A 7,947-nucleotide genomic window follows, 5' to 3' on the forward strand; every position below is an offset into this window, starting at 1 on the left:
TCTGTTCCTATGAAGATTAACACTGAAGAAATGCTATAGAGCAATCCTACTCTACCCTATAATGTCTCAGTGAGACAGGAGAAACTCAATGACACAGTAAAACAATAATGGGGAGGGGGAGAGAGTTAAAAAAAAAAAACGAAGCTGATACCAAGGGCTCAAATAGAAAGTAAATGTTTAGAAAATAATGCTGGCAACGTATGTACAAATATGCTTGATACAATTGATGTATGGATTGTTCTAAGAGCCCCCAATGAAATGATCTTTAAAAAACAACAACAGAACAGAAGAACGGGGAGACTCCATGGTGTGGAGTGAGGTAGGATGATTTGATTCTGCTCCAGACCGCGTTCCTGGTTCATGAGTGATGATCAGAAGTAGCTGCTGCATACTGGGTGGTCTCACGCACCCACTGACATCGCCAGCATTTCTTTTTAAGATCACACTTTGACATTTTTCCAAGAACAGAAACTGCGGACCTTTGGAATTTTCAATAGTAACATCAGTTACAATTTAGGGCAAAGGAGAGTCCTAGAGTCCAGAGTTTCCATTATCACCTCATGCTTAATACTCTTGCTAACAGTTAAGGGCAGTTGGATAAATAAAAACAAATATAAAGTACAGTAAATTAAAATAAATGTGATATGAAAACATCTTTCATGGTGTGTTAGGTTACTGTTAGCTTGTCTTTTGGGGAGGTCTGCATTGATAAGACTGAATTTTATGGTTCCATCTCCTCGGTTTACAAGTCTATAACCTTATCTAGGAATTAAGAGATTCTTGGGAAAGATGTCTGATTTTAACTAGCCAGACTCACAAAAGATAGCTTATCTTTAATGAAAATATGTCAGCTTTCTCAGAAGCCAATTTCTTATCTTCGTTAATCAAGTCAAGATTAGAAGACTACCTGGTTCAGCCATGAAATCACGACAATGTAAGGGAATGACTTAGGGAGGGGCCCCTCTTCCTATGCAAACTCAAAGACACTATGCTTTGAGTTTCCGTGTTCTCTTCCTAAACACGACCCACTGGCTGCACTGTTCATCTGATTACAGATCAACCACTTAAAAATGTTCCCTTTATTTCAGCAAGACAGCCTTGAAGTCAGAGGTTTCCATCTGTTTCATCTCCATGGCCTCATACTGGGCAGGAGCCATAATGAGTCATGGCTGTAGTACTAATTGGCTAGGGATAGGCATAATTCCAGCCCCACACATTCCAGAAACTTCCCCCACCCCTACCCATTCTGCTCTATATTTGGATACTTCAATGTCACGTGGAAATAACTAGATGGGAAAGAGGTGATTTCAACTAGGATCTTATTTCCTTTCTTGGGCATACAGACTAGGAATGAAGTTTATCTGGGGAAACAAAATGCAAAAGTTAAGAAAACAAAGGGTTTATTACATGAACTTTATGATCTTAGAAGAAAAGGAAATTCTATTTGTTCGATGCCAGAAACATGAAAGGGATTCTGCTCACACATCAATTTTACACACTTTAAAAAAAATCATTTTATTAGGGGCTTATACAACTCTTATCGCAATCCATACACACATAAAATGTGTAAAGTGCATTTGTACATTCATTGTCCTCATCATTCTCAAAACATTTTCTCTCCACTTAAACCCCCGACATAAGGTCCTCATTTTTCCCCTCCCTCTCCGTCCCCCCTCCCTCATGAGCCCTTGATAGTTTATAAATTGTTATTTTGTCATATCTTGCCCTGTCCGACGTCTCCCTTCACCCACTTTTCTGTTGTCCGTCCTCCAGGGAGGAGGTCACATATAGTTCATTGTAATGGGTTCCCTCTTTCCTACCCACTCTCCCTCTACCCTCCCTGTTTCGCCACTCACACCACTGGTCCTGTAGGGCTCATCTGCCCCGGATTCCCTGTATTTTCAGTTCCTATCTATACCGGTGTACATCCTCTAGTCTAGCCAGACTTGCAAGGTCGAATTCGAGTCATGGTAGTGAGAGCAGGGAGGAAACATTCAGAAACTAGAGGAAAGTTGTATTTTTTATTGTTGTTACATCGCACCCTGATTGGCTCATCTCCTCCCCGAGACCCCTCTGCAAGGGGATCTCCAGTGGCCTACTGATGGGCTTTGGGTCTCCACTCCGCACTCCCCCCATCATTCACTATGGTAAGATTTTTTGTTCTGATGATGCCTTATACCTGATCCCTTTGACACCTCGTGGTTGCATAGAGGCTTGAAGGTAATCAAGCGACCATCAAGCTCAGAAGCAACAAAGCCCACATGGAAGAAACTTTACACACTTTTGTGAAGTCTCTCCTGAATCACTTAAACCCTTACAAACATACTGATTTGGTTTTAATAGGTAAGTGGTCACCTTTACAATTCTCTAGTGAAGACACAACTTGGCACTGATTTATTGCATCTCCACACCCATGAGGGTCCAGAGCTCCATCAGAATCTGAAAGGGACTAGTGCTTATTATCAAGGATTTAGCCGTTTTCAGCACTGGACCTGGTCCCTCTTGTGTTCGATTCTGGATCGTTCAGGATACTCTTGCCTTCCAGAACCTGAACATGTTCTTGAGCTACCTGAGAGGAGAGACCATGACTTCTCACCTCAGGCTCCTATCAGTCTTTGGAGGGATTGATCCATTCCCTCCCAAGGGCAAACCTTTAAGGATGTTCACTGCTGTTTGTAGAAAGGTGAGGTGCAATAGATGATTACACCCTCAATGATAAAAACCACAAGGTTCCCATCTTCCTAGCAAGAACTAGGTCATCTTATCATGAATTTCTTATCAGATGAGAGAGGTCAGAAGATAGAATGCCTGTGACAGTCCTGTTGGAAGTCTCTTCAGGAGGTTGGGACTGGCCTCAGGGAATTGGAAGTGTCCCTGCTGCTTTATGCAGTGTTTTGTTTCCTCCCTGGAACAAGGAGAAAGGCAGCCTCTCATCAGTTGTCTGAGTAAAAGCTCATAGTTAATTACTGCTCTAACTGGCCATACATTGATGGAAAAACTTCTCAGTATCAGTAATGGTAGTAGGTTCTGAAGGTAGAGTGAAGAAGACACAATCCTTGCTTTTCGAGGACTATTAGAAGCATTCTAATGATTGCAACTATGTACCCATCCCCTTGAATGTGCCAGATCTCCTCAGACACTAAGCCCACTGAGAACTTGTGTATAAATGTCATGGCGACCAGATCTGACCATGGCTTCCCTGTTGCCATGAGATAGGAGTCGGGCCCGCCTCCACCTTTCATCATTCTTTACATTAGTCTCATCCCAATTATTTTTCCCTATGTTGTAGTTACAAAATCCTGTGTCAGCTTAGGGTATTAAGAGTGAAGGGGTGGAGTCAAGTCTGTCAATCAGGTCCCAGCTTCCCATTCCTGTTGACAAACCACATGGAGCCACGTTAATGACAGTCAGAGCCCTGGGCATGTGTCCATTGCCATTGGATTTTCCAGCATCATTACTAGTGGCAATGTGAGTCTGAACAGGAAGTTATGGCCTACTATCAGACATATGGGCTATTATGGGCTAGATCTGGACTTGGCTGGCATGTTTTTTCAATATACAATTGCTTTATGATTAAAACTAAAAAGCTCTCTCTTACACATATATGAGTGTCTCTGGATTTGTTTGTCTAGTCATCCCAGTCTAATACACCATAACACTCAACTTTTCTGCTGGGTTCAGTAATTTGTTACCGTGGCCACATAGAACTCAAACAAAACTCGTATTTATAGGAATTTATTCGGGAAGTAAACAGGCTACCACAAGTTAGGAGGAGTACACAGTAAAGATGCAGTCATGGGTCACAGCAGCACCTCTTCTCAGACAGTATCCGTGTCTCGGTCTGGTCCTCAGGCTTACCCACGTGGTCTGTGGGCCTCTGCTTTGGTAGGACAGAAAGTCAGCTTATCACTCTACTCAGCCTCTCAGAGTCTCTGTTCAATTTTAGTCTCTTTGTTCCGGTCTCTGGCCTCGGCCTGACTCCTTTGTTGCGCTGTGGTCTCCATGGCTCATTCGTTGGTGCCTCTGGTATCAGCCTCAGCCACTTCAGACAGAGGACCTTGAACAGGTTCCACTGGTGCCCCTTCTGATGGTCCTAGGAATCCTCGGTGTCGCTGCTTCGGAGATGGCTCTTATCCACAAAGGCCCGGCTTTGAGGGAAGTGTGGTGTCTGGATTCAGCAGACACTGCCCCAAGGAACACAGAGGGTGGTATGTGGTCGCACTATCCACTAAGAGGGACACTGAGAGTACATCCCACTTTAATCCTGTAAATGGGAACATGAGCACAAGCATCGAGGCCAGAATGTATAACACGTCGCCCAGAGGGATTATGAGAAAAGGGATAAGGGACAGCAGGACCATACTGAGTACTTCTCAAATTGGATACGAGACCTCCTGGGAATGTGGTCACTGTATGAGTCAGAGTGGTGAGGTGGGTTACTGGTTAGACTGCTAAGCATGAGGTCAGCAGTTCAAATCCACTAAGATGATTCTATCTGCTCCTGTTAAGATCTACACCCTCAGAAAAGTTGCATACTGTCTCTATGAGACAGAACCAACTCCATGATAGTGGTTTTATTTTGAGGTTCTAGTCTGACTATCCCTGGAGTTTGATTACCTGAGAGGCCCCTAAGAAACCTTTCTACGGTTAAAAATCTCCTTGTGTTGTTGAAGGTGGGGAAGGCAAGAGGTTACTGTTTTCTGTTTTCTCCCTCTATTGCTCTTAGGAAAGCCAGAGTGACTGGCCTTATGGATAGAGGTCCAGCTGCTTGCGGCCAGATGGACAGGACATGGAGATTTCGATGAAATAAATGTTGACTGAGGTATGGCAAGATGCCACCTCCATTGGTAGTGATGCCATGGGCCTGGACTTGGGAAGCATAGTCAGTTTGGATTGTGATGGGCAGTTTATTAGTGAGAGAAAGTGTTGACAAAATTCTTAGCTTGAGATCTATAGCTTATGCATCAATGGCGCTGTAACATGTATCCCACTAAAATCACTGTAGTCCCCACCACGTAGTGGCAGATTGGCTTAAGATTGAGCTGCTGGACACAAGATAGCACTTGGAAACCACCAAACACTTCTTGGGAGAAAGATGAGGCTTTCCACTCCCGTAAGACTTGGTCTGAGCCACAGCTCTATTGTGTCCTGTAAGGCCATGATGAGTTGGAATCGACTCGATGGCAGTGCAGGAGGGTTAACTGAGCACCAGTTGTGCTCTCCAATAGGCTGCCAACCTTCTGAAGAGTTATTTTAACAGATGAGCTACCATTTGAGGAAGTAGCTAAGGTCAGCCTCACCACTCTGGGAGTGGAAGGTCAACCTAAAGGTATGGAGAGAATGGAGAAAGGATTCCTTCCTCTCCTGCTTCAAGGTTTCCCACCATGACTTTCTATCTTCAAAGTTACCACGGTGACTAACATGGGAACACAGGAACACTCTCAAGGCTAGAGCAGATAAGGAAGACAGTAGGCAAACCACACAATTTACCAAGACGGTGCTACACCCAACAGGGTCTCAGCAGGACTTGCCCGAAGCAACCCTTTCCGTCCCTGGAGAAATGTGTGCTCGGGTTCTACTCTGGTCGCTGTTTGTGCAGCTCGCCGAGAGAATTTCACATTCTCCTGAAAGGAGGTCATGTCCTTCTCCGGGTGTCACCTGAGGATTGTTAACTTGTCTAGAAATTTAGAACATCTACCAACAACGTCTTGCAGCAGCAATGGAGGGAAGATAGAAGCTTGCTTAGATCTTTGTGGCTGATGAGAAGTATACTAAAATGTGCACTGCCACTGTGAAATTTAATACCAGGGGGCTTTATAAGCTTGTGGTAAACATCATTCAAAGATAAAGGAAGGTGTCCACAAACTCCTTGTATGTTTACATAAAAAAAAATGTCATTGAGTTCAAGTCAATTGTGACTTGTCGACTCCACAGGACAAGGAAGCAGTGTTGCTGTGGGTTTCTGAGGCTGTAAAGCTTTACAGGGGCCCATCGCCGTTTCTTTTTCTCTTGGAATAGGCTGGGAGGTTTGAACTGCTTACCTCGTGGTTAGTAGTCCTATGTGTAACCCATCTACTCAAAAACCAGGCATCAGTAGTTCCATAAGGGAACACTTCCCTGAATCAAAATGCATGGACATTTTATTTGATTCCTAATGATCTTGCTACAAATCAGAATACATCAGCTCTTGTCACAGCAAAGGTCTTTACCTGGGGAGACAGCATTTTTTAAATGTCGGAAATACCATTGTACGTTTACAAAAATCAAGTTTCAAGTAATGCTAAGTAATGCTCACACGGATCGTCTCTTCCATCCACCCTTACAAGATGAGTATGTATTAGTCATCTTTTTCTAGTTTTTTTTTTTTTAAACATTTTATTAGGGGCTCATACAACTGTTACTGCAATCCATACACACATCAATTGTGTAAAGCGCATTTGTACATCCTTCTCATACATCATTCTCAAAACATTTTCTCTCCACTTAAACCCCCGACATTAGGTCCTCATTTTTCCCCTCCCTCCCCGCTCCCCACTCCCTCATGAGCCCTTGATAGTTTATACATTGGTATTTTGTCATATCTTGCCCTGTCCGACGTCTCCCTTCACCCACTTTTCAGTTGTCTGTCCCCCAGGGAGGAGGTCACATATAGATCCTTGTCATCGGTTCCCTCTTTCCTACCCATTCAAGATCCTTAATACTAAATATTTAAGATGTTTTTGCTAATCAAATAGGGTGAGTGATGTCCATGATAGGAGGCAGGGGACTCAAACCTTTCTTTGTTGATTAAATTTCCACACTAACAAGCTGGAAACAGAAACTTTGTTCCCCTGGCTGATCATTGTCGGTTTCTATTTAGGAAGACTCTCCCTCTTAATTAAAATCATTGACCCTTGTTTAAGAGTCAAGAATTGCTAACCGGTGGTGGTTTCTTCTTAAAAGCCCTTTAAGCGGTGGTTCTCGACCTCCCTAAGGCCGCAACCCTTTCATAGTTCCCCATGTTGTGGTGACCCCCAACCATACAATTATTGTTCTTGCTACTTCATCACTGTGATTTTGCTACTGTAATGAATTGGGCAACCTGGTGAAAGGGTCATTCGACCCACACAACGGGGTCATGACCCACAGGTTGAGAACCGCTGCGTTTAAGCATTTAGTATTTGATACACTTAGACTTGTTCATCATGAAAATAACTCGTTTGTATCTCGGATTCTCAAGGCAAAGTCTATGTACAAAGTTAAGTAAAAAATGATTGTGACAATGGCTCTAGTTTATATGCAAATGTGTTTCAATACCTGTGGCCAGTGGATGCCTACCAAGAAGTTCTCGGTAATACACTAGTTGTAGTCTAAGAAAGTGCCTTCAAAAAAGGTCTCCTTCCAACTGTGGCTTTCCAATGGATCTGTTGAGACATAGGTCAGCTTAGAATTCCCAATGGCCATTTCCTAATGCACATACTCAGTGTCCCAGGGTAGAAAGCACTGTCCCAGGAAAACTGTTGGGAAACCTTACCACATCCAACCCTCATCTTGCCCCTTCCGACGGTTTTCCTCTTTCTCCCAATTCAGAGAACATTTCAAAGAAACTCAGTCGGAGTCTCTCAGAGCTGCCCAGACTGCCTTTTGACATGTGTGCAGAATCCTGAGGGAGGGCCTGGAGAGGAGAGATCGGGCCGATGTGTATGGATCCAGAGCAAGGGCATGCCAAAGAACAGTCGCTTCATTTTGATACTTTTAATAAAAGATTTAGTGGAAATTATTTTCACCTTACTCTCATGCATGACAAACTGACATTTTCCACCATTTTAATAAGACAGATCGGCTGGAAGTACATGAACCCTCGCCACTTCGCGCTTCGACTTCGAGGCTTCACTCTTATCGCGGTTTTTGCATAACAGCGCATGCTCTGTCATTACTGCCACTGATTGGCTCATACTGTACACGCTT

The sequence above is a fragment of the Echinops telfairi genome, unplaced genomic scaffold (assembly GCF_000313985.2).
Source record: "Echinops telfairi isolate 266 unplaced genomic scaffold, ASM31398v2 ScPeMD7_7469;HRSCAF=8507_0, whole genome shotgun sequence".
Classification (NCBI taxonomy): Eukaryota; Metazoa; Chordata; class Mammalia; order Afrosoricida; family Tenrecidae; genus Echinops; species Echinops telfairi.